The sequence below is a fragment of the Pogoniulus pusillus genome, chromosome 29 (assembly GCF_015220805.1).
Source record: "Pogoniulus pusillus isolate bPogPus1 chromosome 29, bPogPus1.pri, whole genome shotgun sequence".
NCBI classification, from domain to species: domain Eukaryota; kingdom Metazoa; phylum Chordata; class Aves; order Piciformes; family Lybiidae; genus Pogoniulus; species Pogoniulus pusillus.
Window position 1 is genome coordinate 4,306,491 of NC_087292.1, and position 20,061 is coordinate 4,326,551.

The 20,061-nt window shown below is 45.1% G+C and overlaps 1 protein-coding gene across 11 annotated transcripts in view; it reads left to right on the forward strand.

Annotated features, from left to right (window-relative positions):
* The window catches only part of PTPRT (protein tyrosine phosphatase receptor type T), a 767,160-nt gene that overhangs the window by 325,089 nt on the left and 422,010 nt on the right, over window positions 1–20,061 (forward strand). The window lies entirely within an intron of this gene.

The following is a 20,061-nucleotide window of genomic DNA, read 5'->3' on the forward strand; positions in this document are numbered from 1 at the left end:
CAGTTCAGCTGATCAGAAGCTAAATCTAATTTCTGAATCACTTAATAGCATAATCACATTTTTTTGGAAGCATTCATTTAACATTTAATGAAGGAGATTCTTGCACAGATCTCTTAAGATCACAATGAGCTGCATCAAGATGAACAATGAATTCATTAGGAGTATTACACCCAGCTGAGTTGCAAGGCTGCAGTCTTTAGGAGGACACTTGTTAAAAAATCTTTGCTTCTGAGCATTTGCACTTCCACCTGGGGCTTTGGCAATGCAGTGCATTTTAATGAAGGTTCCTGTAGTTTTCCAGCTATATTCTCCCTTCCAGCTACCAGAATGGGGTGGAAATACATTTTATGGGGCTTTATGAGGATGTGGGTAAAGCAGTATCATGCAGAAGGTGTTCTTCTGATTCATGGAGACAGCATCATTCAATTTCTAATGTAAAGGAATCTTCTAAGCAAAGGCAATTATCTTCTTAAATTGCTGGTAAGACCTTATTTCCAGAAGCAAATGTCCAGCACATGAGGCTTTTGTGCACCTGAATTGCACTCATGAGCCTAGACTATTCTAGAGTAGGAACAACAGAAAGTTTGTCTTAGTTCCAAAGTGTCTTATTTTACACTCAGCTAGAAGGCATTAAGCAAATCCTTCTACCTTACTAAAAGGCAATATTGATGTACTGACAGTTAAACTGTTTCAAAACATGCCTCGATTGTAGATGTCATAGTATCATAGAATCAGTCAGGGTTGGAAGGCACCACAAGGATCAGCCAGTTCCAACCTCCCTGCCATGCCCAGGGACACCCTACCCTAGAGCAGGCTGCACACAGCCTCATCCAGCCTGGCCTTAAACACCTCCAGCCATGGGGCCTCAACCACCTCCCTGGGCAACCCATTCCAGCCTCTCACCACTCTCCTGCTCAGCAACTTCCTCCTCACATCCAGTCTGAACCTACCCATCTCCAGATTTGCTCCATTCCTCCCAGTCCTGTCACTCCCTGATATCCTAACAAGTCCCTCCCCAGCTTTTTTAGGCCCCCTTCAGATACTGCAAGGTCACAAGAAGGTCATCTGGGAGCCTCCTCTTCTGCAGACTGAACAGCCCCAACTTTTTCAGTCTGTCCTCATAGGAGAGAGAGATGTTCAGGATCTGCTCTTCACTGGGCCACTTCAGCTCCACATTTGGACTGGGACATGAAGTGCAGGGGTGCTGAGGGGATAAAAAACTCAAGAGTGCTTAGTTCACCTTCTCAATGAAACACGGATTAAATGATGACTGAAACCATCATTTATATGCCAGAAAATAGTTTCTTATTAGGATCTGTCATTCAGCATCCTGAAAAGTGATTGCATTTGGAGTCCTTCACCTTGTGCCTTGCAAGTCTTAGAAGTGCTTTAAGCATTTAATGCTTCCTGGCAGAGTTCAGGCTTGATGTCATTTTAAAGGAATAAGAACTGGGGAATTCAGTAAATCTTTCTTCAGACATATTTTTTGTTGGACATGTATTATTCTAAGTTTCAGCCTCAAACTGGAGATGATTTAGTCCAGAGACAAGGAAAAGGCCTTGACTGATAGAAGATGAATCTTTTTCTTTCTGTTTCTTACCAAGCAAGTTTTGTGTAACGAAGGTAGTGCAGCCAGGGACTGGTTTGGACAATAAATGTTCAAAATCTGCCCATTTTACAGTTTGGAATTCCTCTAAAATCAAGAACTTGAGCAGATACTGAATTGTTCACAACCTTTTATTAGCAAATTTTCCACTTCAGAGGATGAATTTGAGATGTCTTGTAGTGATGAAATGGGAATGCCTTAATGAAAGAGCTTCACAGAAGTACAGAAACACCTCTAGACCATCGAGTCCTTCCATAACCTAACATCTCCCTGTACACAGCCCTTAGACCATGCTCCTGAGCATCTCATCCATACATCTTTTAAACATCTCAAGGCTTGGTGACTGTCACCTCCCTGGGCAGCCTGTTCCAGTGCCTGCTGACCCTTTTGGTGAAGAAATTTGTCCTAATATCCAAACTAAACCTCCCCTGGTGCAACTCGAGGCCATTACCTCTCATCCTATCACTTGTGACTGATGGCAGTTTTTTCAGCTCAGTTGTCATCTGTCCCTGGATACAGGTGGCCAAGGATGTGTAAGACTAACACACCGAGCCACAAGGTGTGCTCCCATGGCCTCCTTGTCAACACAACCTGAGCTGTGTTTAGAGATAACTGATTCTGTTTTAATGTTAAGTTTTATTTCCTTTATCTCACAGTCCCTCTAAAAATTTGGGTTACTTAACCTGGAGAAAATGAGGCTTTACTACTCCCTGACAGGATGTTGTGCTGGGTGGAGCTTGGTTACTTCTCCCTAGTAATGAATCATAGAATCAGAGAGTCAACCAGGTTGGAAGAGACCTCCAAGCTCATCCAGTCCAGTCTATCACCCAGCCCTGTCCAATCAACTAGACCATAGCACTAAGTGCCTTCCCCATGTTGCACCAGGGGAGGTTTAGTTTGGGTATTAGAAGAAACTCAACCTCTGCAACAGGCTACCCAGGAAGGTAGCTGCACTCTCATCCTTGGAGGTGTTTAAAAGATGCAGAGCTGATGTGCTGAGGGATGCTGTTTAGCACCTGCCTGGCAGAATTAGAGAACAGTTGGACTGGATGATCTTAAAAGTCATTTTCCAATGAAAATAAGCCTATGATTCTAATGCAGAGTTTAGAATGCAGCAGCTGCAGCTCTGCTAAATGCATGCTCTGGGTCAGTGGAAGATTCATAGCTGTGATTAGAGAGGCAGTTTTGCACTTAGACTCACATAGTGTAGTAAGAAATTTGGTTAGACAGAAGGGGAGCTGGATATAGTTTTGAAGAACTCAAATGTGCTACTAGACAGAAGTCTATTTATTCCTGACAAGTATTTACTATATGTTGTTCTCTTTGGGCAAAGAATTTACACAGAGGAGTCTGGAGGCTAGAAGCAAACAGATCTTCCCATCATTCCCATGTTTACAGTGTGCTACAGAGGACAGCAGGGGTTCCAGTGCTATGTGTGCCCAACTTAACTGTGATTGTGAAAAGCAGCCTGGATAATATTGCACTGGGAATGGTGCACCCAGGAGTGTCAAGGGAGAAAAAGTGTAGGAGAAATGCAGAGGTGGAATAAATGAACTTAAAAAGTTAAATTAAAAATGAAAAAAAAATCAACCAACCAAACCAGGTAACAGATTGTGCTAGTTTGAAGCAGGCTAGAATGTTTTGGTGAGAAGAACTAGATTACAGGCTGTGAAAGGAAAACAATGGTGATGTCTACTTCCCTCATAGGCTTGCTGAGATGTATAGGAACAAGACATAAAAACATAGATAACCACTCTCACTTGGGCTGCTGGCTGAACTGCATCTTGCTTTCTAACCTCACTCTCCATTTTGGACTAATCCACCTTGCTTCCTAATCCCCTGGCCCAAAACTCCATTCTTCCTTGGGACTGGGGTAAGGTTGAGAGGGGCAGGGGGAAGGTGCAGGGGTGGTTGAGAGCCCCTCCTGGGGACTCAGGTTTCTGGGAGGGGAGTTGTGTTTCTGTATTCCCTTTTACCTTGTCTATTTCTGTCTATAACTGTATATACTGTAACTATCTGCTTGTATATTGTGCCAGCTGTAAATAGAAGCTTCATTCAATTTCCAGAGCTGGCTGAGTCTAGTCTGGGTGATTTCCAAGTGTGGGGGGGTGGGAAACACCCAAACCATCCCACAGATCAATTAAGATCCAAATCTGCAGCTGATCAGCCATCAGTAAGCTGATCAAACTTTGCAAGGTCTTTTGCATAGTCTGGCATTTGCCCTTCTGCCCCCAGCCTGCCTGCAGGCCGCCTGACCACGGAGCAGCTGGCTAACCGCCGTCACCGCCGCTGCTGCCACGTTGAATGAAGATCACAGTTGAACTGAAAACAATTTAAAATACATATCTTCAAATATCCTTGACATTGCACTTTATGGGTAATTTGAAACAGTAACTGTCAGCAGCACCTAAAAGGATGTTTTGTAAGCGATAACCTCAGCCTGAGAAATGTACTGGCTTGGAGCGCTAAGAGTTGTTGGGCCTCAATAAAAGTTATTTATCCAGCCCCTTCCTGGGAGTAGCTTCCAATAACCACAGGATTAAATTTAACGAGAGATACTGATTGCAGCACTCATTGGAAGCTCCAACCATTGTGTTAGCCACTTAGATTTTCCTTGCTGATACTCGGTGACAGATTACATCTGTCTCTTCAGATAAATCCCAGCTATTTAACCAGTGTGCAGCTGAGCTGGTACACATTGAGTCTGCTAGCTCAGTTATCAAGGGTAGTCTTGGGAGAGCTGCTTCAGTTCCATGTGTTCTTCAGAAACAGATTAAACAAAATGCTGCTGTTGTACACCAAGAATCACTATACCATTGCTGGTCTCATAAGAGAAAGCACTTAAACTCATAGTGTTGTCTGGTGGAGGCTGCAAGTGTGCTGAAGGGACTGGAACATCTGGCTTATGAGAAAAGGCTGAGAGACCTGGGCTTGTCCTGTCTGGAAAAGAGAAAACTGAGAGGAGATCTTACTAATGTTTACAAAAACCTGAAGGGTGGGTGTCAAGAGCAAGGTGGCACTTGCTTTTCTATGGTGTCCTATGATAGGACAAGGGGCAAAAGGCACAAGTTGGAACACAGGAGGTTCTACTTCAATTTGAGGAGAAACTTTGTTGCTGTGAGGGTTGTGGAGCACTGAAGCAGGTTGCCCAGAGAGGTTGTGGAGTCTCCTTCTCTGGAGACTTTCAAAACCCTACTGTATGCATTCCTGTGTGACTTGCCCTAGGTGATCCTGCTTTGGCAGGGGGTTGGACTCTGATCTCTGGAGATCCCTTCCAACCCCTACCATTCTATGATTCTCTTGGGAACCACTGCAGGACACAGATGGGGGGTGGGGGTGTGTGTATTCACACACATCATTTTGTCCTTATGTGCACTGTGGGTGGGTTTCTGTGAGTGCCAAGGTAGGATGTAGTCACCAGCCCATGCGTGGTGTTAGGTGGGGGCTTGGCTTTGCTTACATGGTGGTGAAGCTTAGGAGGATGCCAAGTGAAACAGCTTTGTGGAGGCCTTTGCAGGCTGGGTGGTGGGAGCTTCCAAACATCAGCAGACTTTCTGAAGTTCAGCATTGATTTAATTTACTTCTCCTGACTTTATTTGGGAAGAGTGTAGAATGTTTATGAAAATGCCACCCCAATAAGCACTTTGTTTCTTCTCTAAACATGATATAGGTCTGGCTTTACTTACATTTGATTGCAATCAGATTGTGTTTCATTTTTTGCCTTTTTCACTGCTGTGGTAATAAGTTCATTTTTATGCCACTGTCTTCATATTGAACTTCAAGGTGACCTTCCTCCAAACCAGGAGCCCCAGCAGAACCAAAGCAACAGCAGTACAGGGAAAGGCAACAGATTAGAAGGCTTGGAGACTGTTTGAATTCCTCAAATTGTGTCTTTTGAGACAGTATTTTATTCATCACCAAGGATAATGTGAGTCAGTCAATGACTACTTCTTGCTGAAAGTTCAAACACATTAATTTGAAGTTTGTGTAAAAGCTTGTTGAGAAAGATTGGCTTACTAATGGAATATAAAATAAGTGAGACACAGCTACCTCCAGACAGTTTTCCCCTGCCTTGGTGGATGGTTAAGAGTAAAATAAGTACATAACTGAAATGACTGCAGCTATTCTGTGTGACATATACCAAATCTGGAGCTGAAGTTGGTCTGTCTGACTGAGCAAGGCTCCACTGAAATAGTTGATGTACCATAAATGAAATGTTAAAGCACACCGAAGACCTGAGAATTTTCAGCTGCTGGCAGGAAGGAAAACCAGGTTACCCTTTTTGTAGAATCAGTGAATGCCAATGCCCAGAAATGGCTTTATTGCCCAAGAGGGCTAAGTAGGTCTTCAAGGCTTTGAGATTCATTTTTGGAATACAGAATGGCTTTTTTTTTTTTTTTTTTTTTTTTTTTTTTTTTTAATAAATATTGGCCCTGTAACTTGAGAAACAAAATGAAGCATTTAAAGAGAAAGCAGGAAGAATTTTTTTTCCAGTGAGGGTGTTGAGACACTGGAACAGGCTGCCCAAGGAGATTGTGGATGCCTCCTCCCTGGAGATGTTCAAGGCCAGCTTGAGCAGGGCCTCGAGCAACTTGATCTAGTGGAAGGAGTCTCTGGGCATGGCAGTGGGTTGGAACCAAGTGATATTTAAGATCCTTTCCAACCTAAGCCATTCTATGACTGAAAGTAAGGTTTGTCTTAGACTAGGAGAATAAAAGCAAGGGCTACAAGTTGGCATTTTTAACAAGGAGTCTTCATTTCATCACAGTATCACCAAGGTTGGAAGAGACCTCACAGATCATCAAGTCCAACCCTTTACCACAGAGCTCAAGGCCAGACCATGGCACCAAGTGCCACGTCCAATCCTGCCTTGAACAGCTCCAGGGACGGCGACTCCACCACCTCCCCGGGCAGCCCATTCCAGTGTCCAATGACTCTCTCAGTGAAGAACTTTCTTCTCACCTCCAGCCTAAATTTCCCCTGGTGTAGCTTGAGGCTGTGTCCTCTTGTTCTGGTGCTGGCCACCTGAGAGAAGAGAGCAACCTCCTCCTGGCCACAACCACCCCTCAGGTAGTTGTAGACAGCAATAAGGTCTGCCCTGAGCCTCCTCTTCTCCAGGCTAACCAATCCCAGCTCCCTCAGCCTCTCCTTTAGTGTGACTAAAGCCAGGAAACTGCTGGAAAGCCACTGAACTAGTGAATTAAAAAGATCATTAGCTAGAATCATAAGAAAAGATGATGAGGAATGTCTGTTTAAAAATCTGGTATGGTTTTTGGAAGCCTGTGTTAATTTTACAACTGTCATTACATGGCAATAGACAAGTCTGAAAACTCTTCACTTAAAGCCTGATGTGCTTCAGCAGACTGAAACTAAATTGAACTTGCAAAGTTTGGGTTCTTTGACAAGCTGCAGTGTATTAACTGACTTTTGTTCTGTGGCTTTAAAAAAAACCCAGTGAGATTATAGATCTCTGTATCCTCATGCTTAAATAAAGCAATAGAATGTTAATATTGTGCTATTGAAATGGTGACAGCTGAGCTGTCGGAAGCAGAAAGATGTTCTTGGTATTAAGTACAGGACATACACTCTGGCAAGTGAAGTTAGGTGAGTCATCCTAGATTTGGACATAGACATTTAAACAAGTGACATTTAGTGTTGGTTTTACTCTGAGAATATTTCAAAGTGATTTCCCTGATCCTTGGTGGATTATGACATACAGAATTAGTAATGACTGTGTGAGCTGGGCTAGGGCTCCAATTATGAGACATGTAGACAAGCTTCTGCAAAGAGAAACCTATAATAATGAAATTACAAATGAAAACTTGCCTCAACCTGACAGGCTCAGGAAATGGAGCTTAAATACTCACTCCATATATATCAGGATCCTAGCCACAGTGCTTGTTCTGCACACAATGGTTCCATAGGCTTAGAACTGAAAAACTTTGTCAGGCTCTCTTGCACGTTTGGGTCCAAGAATTCCTGCAGAGGACTGCTGGAAGAAAAACTTACTGCTGGGAGGACTCTTTGTCATTAGGTGTTTCTCTAGACAGTGTTAAATCTGATGGAAAACCTTATTGTAGACTTTCAGGACTTAAAGGGGCTGGTAAGGAAGCTGGGGACAGACTTCAAACAGAGGTAGTTGTGACAGGACAAGGGGTGATGGCTTGAAACTAGGTCTAGAGAGAAGGATGACATTTTTTGTGGTGAAGGTGGTGAGACCCTGACTTAGATTGCCCAGAGAGGTGGTAAATGCCCGTCCCTGGAGCCATGGCAGGTCTGGTGCTCTGAGCAACCTGCTCTAGTTCCAGGTGTCCCTGCTGACTGCAGGAGGATTGGACTGAATGACTTTCAAAGGTTCCTTACAAGCTATCTGTTTCATAACATGGAACTATGTTACTGATGACACTTGATGGAGACTGTCATTTTGGAGGGTAGGAGAGCCCTGCAGAGGGACCTTCACAGGCTAGATGGGTGGGCAGAGGCCAATGGGATGAGATTCAACAAGGCCAAGTGCAGGGTTCTACACTTTGGCCACAACAACCCCAAGCAGTGCTACAGGCTGGGGACTGAGTGGCTGAGAGCAGCCAGGAAGAAAGATACCTGAGACTACTGATAGAGAGTAGCTGAAGATGAGGCAGAAGTGTACCTAGGTGGGCAGAAAAGCCAATGGCATCCTGGGCTGGCTCAGGAACAGTGTGGCCAGTAGGTCAAGGGAGGTTCTTCTGGCCCTGTACTCAGCACTGGTCAGGCCACACCTTGAGTGCTGTGTCCAGTTCTGGGCTTCTCCATTTAAGAAAGATGTTGAGGTGCTGGAATGTGTCATGATAAGGGTGATGAAGCTGGTGAGGGCCCTGGAGCACAGCCCTGTGAGGAGAGGCTGAGGGAGCTGGGGGTGTGCAGCCTGCAGAAGAGGAGGCTCAGAGGGGACTTCATTGCTGTCTGCAGCTACCTGAAGGGAAGTTGTAGCCAGGTGGGTTTGGTCTCTTCTGCCAGGCAACAGCAACAGAACAAAGAGACAATCTCAAGTTGTGCCAGGGGAGGTCTAGGCTCTTCCCAGAGAGAGTGATTGGCATTGGAATGGGCTGCCCAGGGAGGTGATGGAGGTGCCATCCCTGGAGGTGCTCAAGCAAAGCCTGGATGAGGCACTTAGTGCCATGGTCTAGTTGATTGGACAGGGCTGAGTGATAGGTTGGACTGGATGAGCTTGGAGGTCTCTTCCAACCTGCTTGATTCTATGATTCTGTATCCCGCATGCAGTGTCAACAATATTTTGGTTACAGGCAGGTTTCTCTGATATCTTCCATCTGAATCTTTATGGAAGGAGTTGGATGGCAGGAGAAAGCTCTTCATAGAGGGAGTGAATTGCTATTGGAATGGGCTGCCCAGGGAGGTGGTCGAGTCACTGTCACTGGAGATGTTCAAGAAAAGACTGGACGAGGCACTTAGTGCCATGGTCTAGTTGATTGGATAGGGCTGGGTGCTAGGTTAGACTGGCTGATCTTGGAGGTCTCTTCCAACCTGCTTGATTCTATCATTCTAATCTATGAAAGTACTAAATACTCTTTGTGGGGGACAAAACCCCAATATCCATTGATTGATCCCATCTTAAAGCAACTCAACAGAAGCTTTACATCCACATTTTTATTCTCCTCTTCCTCCCCCCTGCATATGAATACTGCAGAACGTTCTTCAAGGCCATGTACTGTGTGAAGTTGACAGTCTAAAAAAATCAGTTAGAGCTGGATTTTTATACAATAAATCCCATAACAGAAGTTTTCCTAATGAGCTAAATGTGTCTCTTGCAGCTCTTGTAATCAAGAGTGTCTGTGGAAGAGATGAGAACGAATGATCAGAAGCAGTGGTGTGTTAACTTCTGGAGTTGTGTAGTTCATAAGTACTACCTCATCGTAGTAGCAGCATTTGTTTCTTCCTCTGCTTGTCTCATATCTTGTGAGGCTGAGGGCTAAATTTCATCTCTTGTGAGAGTTGTAAAAGGGATGCTCCACAGTGTCCTAGGTTGAGTTTCTCCTGAGGCCTCTGAGCACAAAAGTGTTGCATGCTTATTTAATTTCTGCCTTTGTTGGATGTGATAAATAAGGATGAAAGCAAACTACTTTTGGTCCAGAAGAAAGGCCTGGAGTGGGACAGCTTGGACTGATGTTCTTGCTGTTTCTCTCCTGCTCTCCACCTTGGGAATGCTAGATTAAATAGTCTGATGCTGTGCTGTGTTCTGTGTGCTTTTAGACACAGAGGATAACCAGTGGGGTTTCTCACATCATTTTTCTCTTCATCTTCTTTTAGAAGTATTGTTGGTTTGGTTGTTGTTGGTGGTGGTTTGGGTTTGGTTTTTTTTTTCAATCTGGTGAGTCTGTGAGAGTTTGACATTGGATGACTTTATAAAACATTCTACTAATTGGATTTGTTAAAATAAATAAATCAAACACTAATTGGAATGTGCCCTGCCATTATTTTTGCTTACTGAATTAGATATAATGGCGTGAAGTTCTTTTTATCATATTTGTGCACTTATTTAAACACCCCCCTGGCACACACTTCTGCAAATTCAATTATAGATTCAAAGGAGGCATTCAATTTATGCAAGGCTGGTTTACATTTAATCCAGGGGCAAGTCTCAGTAACTGATGATAGGTCTGCTCAAGATTAATTAGCATCACTCAGATGAGCAGTGGCATTGTTACAAGCCTGCGGTGTAAAACAAGGGATATTTTATCCTTCCTGTGTGAGCTGTTGTTTGCTTCACTGTGACCCTTTTCAGGAAGGGAAAAGCTTCTTTCTTGTTTGGGTTTCATTTTGTGAAAAGGGGTCAACACCACATGTGTTATCTAAAAATATCAAAGTCATCTCCACTGCTTTTTCTTTTGCCCCACTTAGCAACTGCATTTGTCGCTGTTTAGTTTTGAGCCAGCCAGGGGAAGGACTCTAAGATGCAGTTTGCTACTTAACAATCCTTGTTCTTGGTAACTGCTTGTGAAGATGTACAACCACATTTTGGTGTATGTGTAAATGTTTTCATTGTCCTCAAACAGCTTTGTGATACTCTGGCTAAAATTATCACATTGTCAGTGTGGTGTCTAAATTCACTGGATTGTGTATTTGAGGATTATTGTTTTAATATATATTAATCATAGGATCACAAAATGGTTTGGCTTGGAGGGGAACTTAAAGATCATCTAGTTCCAAACCCTCTGCAGTAGGCAGGGACACCTTCCACTAGACCAAGTTGCTCAAGTCCCCATCCAATTTGGCCCTGAACACCTCTAGGGAGGGAGCATTCACAACCTCCCTGGGCAACCTGTTCCAGTATGTCACCACCCTTACTGCAAAGAATTTCTTCCTAATATCTAATCTAAATCTACCTTCTTCCAACCCTGTTCTGATGCAAACCAGTTAGCTCTCAGCAGGGGATGAGTTTATGTGAGGATGAAGCTAATCTTCATTTCCCCCTCTTTCTGTTCCAGCATATTTAGGTGTAGCTTGTATTTAGGTATCCACGTAGGTAGTGTGTCTTAAGAAATGATTAATATCCAACTTAGGCAGATGTCAGTGGAAATAAGCTACTGCTCACTTTAGCCCATTTTGGAGGCACTATCCAACCTTGCATGAACACATAAAATCTATTAATAAATTTTAGTCAAAACTGAACTTTGTCAGGAAGAACTGGTTGAATCTCTCCTGGTCTGAAAATCATGTGCCTATGTAGTGGATCACCAAATCCCAGTAGGAGAGCACAAGAAGGAGCTGTGCAAGTGCTGTCAAACATCAAATGCAGCTTTGCCCTGTGTTTCCTTGCTAGCTTGCTTTGGAGATTATTGTCCTGAATGGATGGTGGAACAGAGGACTTTCATCATCTAGGTCAGCAGTATTCTGCAGAGAATAGTCATAGGATCACAGAATGCTTTGGGTTGGAAGGGACCTTTAAAGGTCATCTAGTCCAACCTCCCTGCAGCCAGCAAGGACATCTGCAACTAGAGCAAGTTGCTCAGAGTCCTATCAAGCTGAACCTGGAATTATTCCAGAGATGGGGCATCTACCACCTCTCTGGCCAACTGTCTCACCATCATTGTAAAAAAAATCTTCTTCCTTATATGGAGTCTAAATCTCCTTCTTTTAGTTTCAAACCATCACCCTTGTCCATTTGCATTAGGCCCTGCTGAGAACACTCTCTTCATCTTATAACCCTGGAGGGACTCAGCCACCACAGCCCTTTCTTGCCTGCAGGTAATCTGGACACTGTATTTCGGTTTTCTGCTAGGCTTCCTTTTGCTGAGCAGAAATTACTCTCCTGTGCCATAATGCACTCTAACACTGCAAGCAGAGGAGGTGCTGACTTTCTAGCTTACAAGTTAATACAGCTCTGAGTCCCAGATGACTCTTCAGTTTTGATTCTGCTCTCTTTTGACACACTGTAGCAAGAAGCAGATGGAGACTTCCCTCCTCTTGGTACCCGAGGTTCAGGCAGCCAACCTACTACTTGTCTGAGCCCTTAAACCTAACTCTCTTTTTTTTTTTTCTTTGTCCTTCTTTCTTGCAAATTCACTTCCCCAAATTCCAATTTTGTTGCATCTAGTAAATTAATCCTTCTGTCTTATTGCCATGTTGCTCTGTGTTTGAAGGTTTCTCCACCAACCTTTTCATTCTTTAAAATGTAGAGCTGTTGCTGTTGCTTTTCAGGCTCTCTCCAGTTTATCCTTCCCTTTCTTATTCAATACACTACAAGATTGGCTTTGACTTTCAGATGAGGCAATTCAGAGCTTCCTCAGGTGTTGTCTTTTATCAGTGGAAACTCCCAATTAATTTCCAAAAGTTTTCCCTTTCTCAGCTTTTCCAACTTTACCTACCTCAGCATGTACAAAATGACCTCTTTAGCAGATTAAACCAAGATATTGACAACTCCATTCCCTGCTAAATGAGGACTGCTGCCCCATATTTTGCTGTTATCGCTTGTTTTGCTTCTGGGAGTTTGTAGCAGCACCTGTGCAATTTTCTCTGTGTACATGAGGCCTCTTACAATTGTCTGGCTCCATCAGAAAATTTGTTTGCAATCCCTTCAAAGCAGCAGCTCAGACAGCACCGTTATTGCGTGCTGCAGGATGCTGAACAGAGGTCGTGGGGAAGTGGAGTGTGTCTGAAGTTGTGCTATTAAAGCAAATTTAGCAGAATTAGGGTGCCCTGCTTGGAGACAGAGCACAGAGTATTTGATATCGTCTCTCATACCTGCTCACTGTGCAAAGGAAGATGACTTTCAGTTGCATTTTGTCCGTGTTATGATGAGGTAATTAATTGACATGAGATTATATTGTTTCCAAAATTAATACTGTTTCTTAATGTGGATACTCAGAACTCTTGCCACCCCTGACCACTAATTTTAATAATAATGGGTTCCTTACACAGTCATGGAAACATTTTACAGAGAATAACTAGATCTGGAAATAACTTGCATAAATATATAAACGGAACTGAACTGGAAGAGAAGATTCTTGTGGTCAAATGCCGCTTGTGGTCAATATGCCTCTTGCCAGCTAGATGGCCAACTGTCTTCTGCTCTGCCTCATGCTTCAGAGTAGCTTAGCCCTGGTATTTTGAGTTTGAACTACCTGGAAACTTAACTGCCTCAAGTTTCCCAGGAAAAGTGCCTCATGACTCTCAAGAAGTGGCACCGACATGGTGCTCTCTGCACATCTGCAAGAGATCCTGCTTGCACTTTGGCAAACCTCTGTGCCAGGAGGAACCAGGATCAGGTCAGAGATTCTCTGCTTCTTTCCTAGCACCCTGGGAAGATCTAGAAGCCTTTCAACAGCTGAGCAGCTCCAACACTGCCACAGAGGAGCCAGGGACTATCTTACCATTTCTACTCCACTGCAGTGAGTAGAATAGACATTCCCTAGGGCTCCAGGGTGCCTATTTGTATGTGAGGCAAAGCCGTTTTGTGGCTAAACTTTTCCAAATGTTCTGATTCTCCTAACTGAATGAATTGCCCATAAGCATCCTTGTGAAGATTTTCCTGACTGAATTAGAACCCAAATTTAACTAATTTGTATGTAATTGTGGGTGGGGCTTTCCTGAAAAAAAAAATTGACTGCATATTTTATAATTCCTGCCTCATTAATTGCCCCAACTAAAGCCTTTATGGCTTTATAATCTGCTTACAGCAGAAGGCAATGGTGAATTAGAAAGGCTTTAAGTATTTACTCACAAAAGTATTGTTTCTTGACTCACAGGGCAAGGTACAACTTCAGACAGCACCCAAAATGTTGTCAGGGAACTCTGTCTTGTTGACTGCTGAGACTTGATTCTTCCCAGGCTTCTGGGCAAAGGAGGCAGACAATCTCTGACCTTGTCTCCTGGCTCCTCTGAACAGTCTGTGTATCTCCAGGACTTATCATCTTGACAGGAGACTTTCAGGCATAGAAAAAATGTCTTGTGGTGTGCAATCCTTGCATGATGTCATGATGGCTATGCAGATTGATCACACGGGGACATTTAGAGCCTGTTCCTGGTAAACTTGTGACAGTGGAATTTCCAGGCAAACAACAAGGCAGTAAGCATAGAATCATGGTTTCAAGCAGGTTGGAAGAGACCTCCAAGATCATCCGGTCCAACCTAGCACCCAGCCCTAGCCAGTCAACCAGACCATGGCACTAAGTGCCTCAGCCAGGCTTTTCTTGAACGCCTCCAGGGACGGTGTCTTTCCACCACCTCCCTGGGCAGCCCATTCCAATGCCAATCACTCTCTCTGTGAAGAACTTCTTCCTAACATCCAGCCTATACTTCCCCCAGCACAACTTGAGACTGTGTCCTCTTGTTCTGTTGCTGGTTGTCTGGGAGAAGAGCCCAACCCCCACCTGGCTACAATGTCCCTTCAGGTAGTTGTAGACAGCAATGAGGTCACCCCTGAGTCTCCTCTTCTCCAGGCTAAACACCCCCAGCTCCCTCAGCCTCTCCTCGTAGGGTTTGTGTTCCAGGCCCCTCATCAGCTTTGTTGCCCTTCTCTGGACACCTTCCAGCACCTCAAAGCAATGGCAGCAGGCAACAGCAGGCACGAATAGAATGGCAGAGCACACTGTGTTAACCTACATATTTCTTTGATCAACGTGGGCTGAGTCTAATGTTCCTTTGGACACAGAACAGCCAATCAGAAAGGCAGTTATCCAAACTTGACCATATTAGGTGAAACCATAGACTTGCTGTAGCCAAATTTGGGAAGAGCATAGGCCTTGCACAAGGCAGTCACAAGCTAAGCCTGTGTACCTTGTTTACCACAGGAGAAAAACATGCCTGAGCAAGCCAGTACATGTATAAGCCTATTTCTGGCCCATCAGGCCTACAACATTGTCCACACTGTCCTCCCACATGATGCAGAAGGGCTTTATTTTCCCTTAGACATTTTAATGAGCTTCTTTAATATTTGAAGCTTGAACTTTTTCACCTAAATTAAATTTAGTAAAAAAAAAAAAGAGAGAAACAGTTTAAGTGTAATCCTGCTCATTTTTGACAGCTGGAAAAGCTTCACTTGTACAGGAAATTTAAGGAAAGAATTACTAAAATGACACTCCAGAAATATTTGCATGGGCTCTACTGAAACAGGCAGGCCAGCTTGCAAGGGTCATAAAATTCTGCTCTAGCCAGATCTATTTATAGTGAAAATATTCAATATATGAATTGAAACAGTTATTTCTTTTTGGACAAGCTTGATCTTTAAACTTGATTCCTTAGTAACAAGAGTATTTTGAGCTGTCAGATTCTCTACCCAACAAATCCTTCTGGTATATACTTAAATAGCAATAATATGTGAAGTTTGTAGAACAACTTGGAAAAACCCATTGCAGCTGAACCCATTGTTCCCCAAGGATCAGTACTGGGCCCAGTCCTCTTCAATATCTTTATTGATGACCTGGACGAGGGCATTGAGTCCAGCATCAGTAAGTTTGCAGATGACACCAAGCTAGGAGCAGGTGTTAATCTGTTGGAAGGTAGGAGAGCCCTGCAGAGGGACCTGGCCAGGCTGGATGGGTGGGCAGAGGCCAATGGGATGAGATTTAACAAGGCCAAGTGCAGGGTTCTGCACTTTGGCCACAACAACCCCAAGCAGCGCTATAGGCTGGGGACTGAGTGGCTGAGAGCAGCCAGGAGGAAAGGGACCTGGGGGTGCTGATAGATAGTAGGCTGAACATGAGCCAGCAGTGTGCCCAGGTGGCCAAGAGAGCCAATGGCATCCTGGCCTGCATCAGGAGCAGTGTGGCCAGCAGGACAAGGGAGGTTATTCTGCCCCTGTACTCAGCACTGGTCAGGCCACACCTTGAGTACTGTGTCCAGTTCTGGGCCCCTCAATTCAAGAAAGATGTTGAGGTGCTGGAACATGTCCAGAGAAGGGCAACAAAGCTGGGGAGGGGCCTGGAACAGAAACCCTATGAGGAGAGGCTGAGGGAGCTGGGGGTGTTTAGCCTGGAGAAGAGGAGGCTCAGGGGTGATCTTATTACTGTCTACAACTACCTGAAGGGACATTGTAGCCAGGTGGGGGGTGGCCTCTTCTCCCAGGCAACCAGCAATAGAACAAGGGGACACAGTCTCAAGTTGTGCTGGGGTAGGTATAGGCTGGATATTAGGAAGAAGTTCTTCACAGAGAGAGTGATTGGCATTGGAATGGGCTGCCCAGGGAGGTGGTGGAGGCACCGTCCCTGGAGGTGTTCAAGAAAAGACTGGGTGAGGCATTTGGTGCCATGGTCTGGTTGATTGGTTAGGGCTGGGTGCTAGGTTGGACTGGATGATCTTGGAGGTCTCTTCCAACCTGGTTGATTCTATGATTCTATGAAGGCCTTGAACAGAATAAGGGTTTAATAAATATTAAAGAGGTGTTCAAGCAAAGTCTGGATGAGGCACTTAGTGCCATGGTCTAGTTGATTGGATAGGGCTGGGTGCTAGGTTGGACTGGATGATCTTGGAGGTCTCTTCCAACCTGGTTAATTCTGTGATGCTATGACATGGTATGTCTTTGTCTTTGTCATTTATGAGGAGCTGCATAGGAATTGAAACATGTTTGGGCTTGCTTGGGAGCTAGAGAGTAGAAAACATAGGTGAAAAGTGCAGATTGTCTCAACATCCCCAGTGATGGATAATCCTTGTTACAAAGCAACCAGAGAGCACTGGTGTCCCAGCTGTTTATTATGTGTGTGTGTAGGCAATGCAGCCTGTGGGAAGGAGCAAAGAGTCAAGAACATCACTGTGGATGTAACTCTGATTAGTGTCAAGAGCAATTGGCAGCTTGGCTAGCAGAGGAAGTTAGTGTTGCCTTGAGCATTGCTCAGACTTTGCAGCTCTGAAGTGTTAGATGTGTACAGTTGACTTTGGGGGACTGATGTCTGCTGAGAAACATTACCCTAAGAAACTCAAAGCAGTACAGAGATATTGTTGCTGTGATTAAGGTCTGAACTGAAGGACCTGGCTTGCCTGGTGTAATGGATCCAGCATTGACTTAGGCTTGGGTAGAGAGTAGAAATGTGCCTGAGATAATGTAAGGGACATCACAGAACTTTAGAGTTTGGAAGGGGCCTCCAGAGAGCGTAGAGTCCAATCTCCCTGCCAAGCAGGATCACCCAGAGTTGTTCACACAGGAATTCATCCAAGTGGATTGGAAAGTCTCTAGGGAAGGAGACTCCACAATCTCTCTGGGCAGCCTCCTCCAGTGCTCTGTTACCCTCACTGTAAAGACATTTCTCCTCATGTTGCAGTGAAGCCTCCTGTGTTCCAGTTTGTAGCTGTTGCTCCTTGTCTTACTGCTGTGCACCATCCAGAAGGGATTGGCTCCATCCACTTGACACCCACCCTTCAGATATTCACAGACATGGATTAGATTCCCTCCCAGGCTTCTCTTCCCCAGGCTAAACAGCCGCTGGGCTCTCAGTCTCTCTTCATAGGGGAGATACTCAAGTCTCCTAGTCATTCTCATGGCTCTCTGCTGGACTCTTTCCAGCAAATCCCTGTCTCTCTTGAACCAGGGAGCCCCAAACTGGACACAGTATTCCAGGTGTGGTCTCACCAGCGCAGGAGTATCCTACTGGGGAACAAACAAGCTTGATGTGTCTGTGTGCTATGTTTCAATGATCTGTGTTGGAATAGAGCATTTCCCTCAGCTCTTCATGGGTTTCCCTTGATTCACAAGTGTTCAGGCAGCTGCCAGGTTATTTATGACACTTCACTGCTTCCAAGAATTTCAGGACTTGCAGCAGGAAGGATCATTTAGCCAACAGTCTGGAAGGTGTGAATGCTTGTTGCCATCCACTTCTTGTTACTCTGTGTTGTCGAGGAGCTGGAGGGTTACATTCAAATGTAATGAATCAAAAGGCCTTGAGGACTGCTTGTGTGCCACACAGCTTCATGGTGTTGCACAGAAGGTTGGAATTTCTTCTGTAGGTGCAACCCAACCTTGTGCAAATCGAGGCTTGGGCTTGCTGCAGAGCGCTGATAAGGGTTTGCTGCAGAGCACTGATGCTGTGCCTGTTCACCACTGGCCTGCCTTCTTCTTGTCCTTTTGGTTTCTTTAATGTCTGACTTGGAGATCTGTGTAATTGTCACTTACAGGGACCCAAATGTTAATGATTCTTGAAAATATAATAGAATCATAGTCATAGATTGGTTTAGGTTGGAAGGGACCTCAAAGCTCATCCAGTTCCAACCCCCAGCCATAGGCAGGGGCACCTCCCACTAGAACAGGTCACTAACGGCCTCATCCAGCCTGGCCTTGAACACCTCCAGGGAGGGAGCAGCCACAACCTCCCTGGGCAACCTGTGCCAGTGTCTCACCACCATCACTGCAAACAACCCTTTCCTAACATCTAGTTTCAATCTCCCCTCTGCCAGTTTAATCCCATTCTTCCTCGGGCTGTCATTACAAGACCTTCTAAACACTCCCTCCCCAACTTTCCTGTAGACCCCTTTCAGGTACTGCAAGGCCACTATAAGGTCTCCTTGAAGCTTTCTCCTCTCCAGGCTGCAGAGCCCCAACTCTCTCAGCCTGTCCTCACAGCAGAGCTGCTGCAGCCCTCTGATCATCTTCATGGCCCTCCTCTCGACTGGTTTCAACCATGTTGGGGGCTCCAGAGCTGCACCCAGGACTACAGGTGGGGTGTGAGGAGAGCAGAGCCAAGGGGCAGAATCCCCTCCCTTGCCCTGCTGCCCACACTGCTCTTGCTGCAGCCCAGCACAGGGTTGTGTCTGGGCTGCACTCGCACTGCAGGCTCCTGGTGAGTCTTTCATTACCCCAGACCCCCAGGGCCTTTTCCTCAGGGCTGCTCTCAGCCATTCCCCACCCAGCCTGGAGCTGTGCTTGGGATTGCCTTGACTCAGGTGCAGGACTTGGCCTTGTTGAATGTCATGAGGTTGGCCTGGGCCCAACTCTGCAGCCTGTGATATCACTTCTGTACATTGAACTATTGGACAGGGCTGGGTGCTAGGTTGGACTGGATGATCTTGGAGGTCTCTTTCAACCTGGTTGATTCTATGATTCTGTTCAGGTCCCTCTGGATGGATCCCTGCCCTCTAGCAAGCCAACTGTGCCACCCAGCTTGGTGTGTGTGGAAACAGGGAGGTCACTCTGCCCCTGTACTCTGCACTGGTTAGACCACACCTTGAGTACTGTGTTCAGTTCTGGGCCCCCCAGTTTAGGAGGGACATTGAGATGCTTGAGCGTGTCCAGAGAAGGGCAACGAGGCTGGGGAGAGGCCTTGAGCACAGCCCTACGAGGAGAGGCTGAGGGAGCTGGGATTGGTTAGCCTGGAGAAGAGGAGGCTCAGGGCAGACCTTATTGCTGTCTGCAACTACCTGAGGGGTGGTTGTGGCCAGGAGGAGGTTGCTCTCTTCTCTCAGGTGGCCAGCACCAGAATGAGAGGACACAGCCTCAGGCTGCACCAGGGGAAATTTAGGCTGGAGGTGAGGAGAAAGTTCTTCCCTGAGAGAGTCATTGGACACTGGAATGGGCTGCCCGGGGAGGTGGTGGAGTCGCCGTCCCTGGAGCTGTTCAAGGCAGGACTGGACGTGGCACTTGGTGCCATGGTCTGGCCTTGAGCTCTGTGGTAAAGGGTTGGACTTGATCTATGAGGTCTCTTCCAACCCTGATAATACTGTGGTACTGTGAAATAAAGAGAACTAGTGTAAGAAACAGTAGCATGGAGGGATAAGAACTTCTAATGGATACAAAGCATGAAAGTACAAAACTATTTATTTGATTCTCTATAAGTAATTCTATGATTCCATTCTCTGGATAATTTGTCTGCTGCCTAAAATCCAATATGGAGGAATTTGATTTGACCTTTTTTTTCTTTCTTCTTCTTTTATTTTATTTTTTTTTTAAATTTTAACCTTTTGTAAACTTGGATGCAAAATGTTGAAGCCAAAGACCTGCTCTAAAGAGAGCTAAATCATTAATGTGTTCTTTTCCCCTT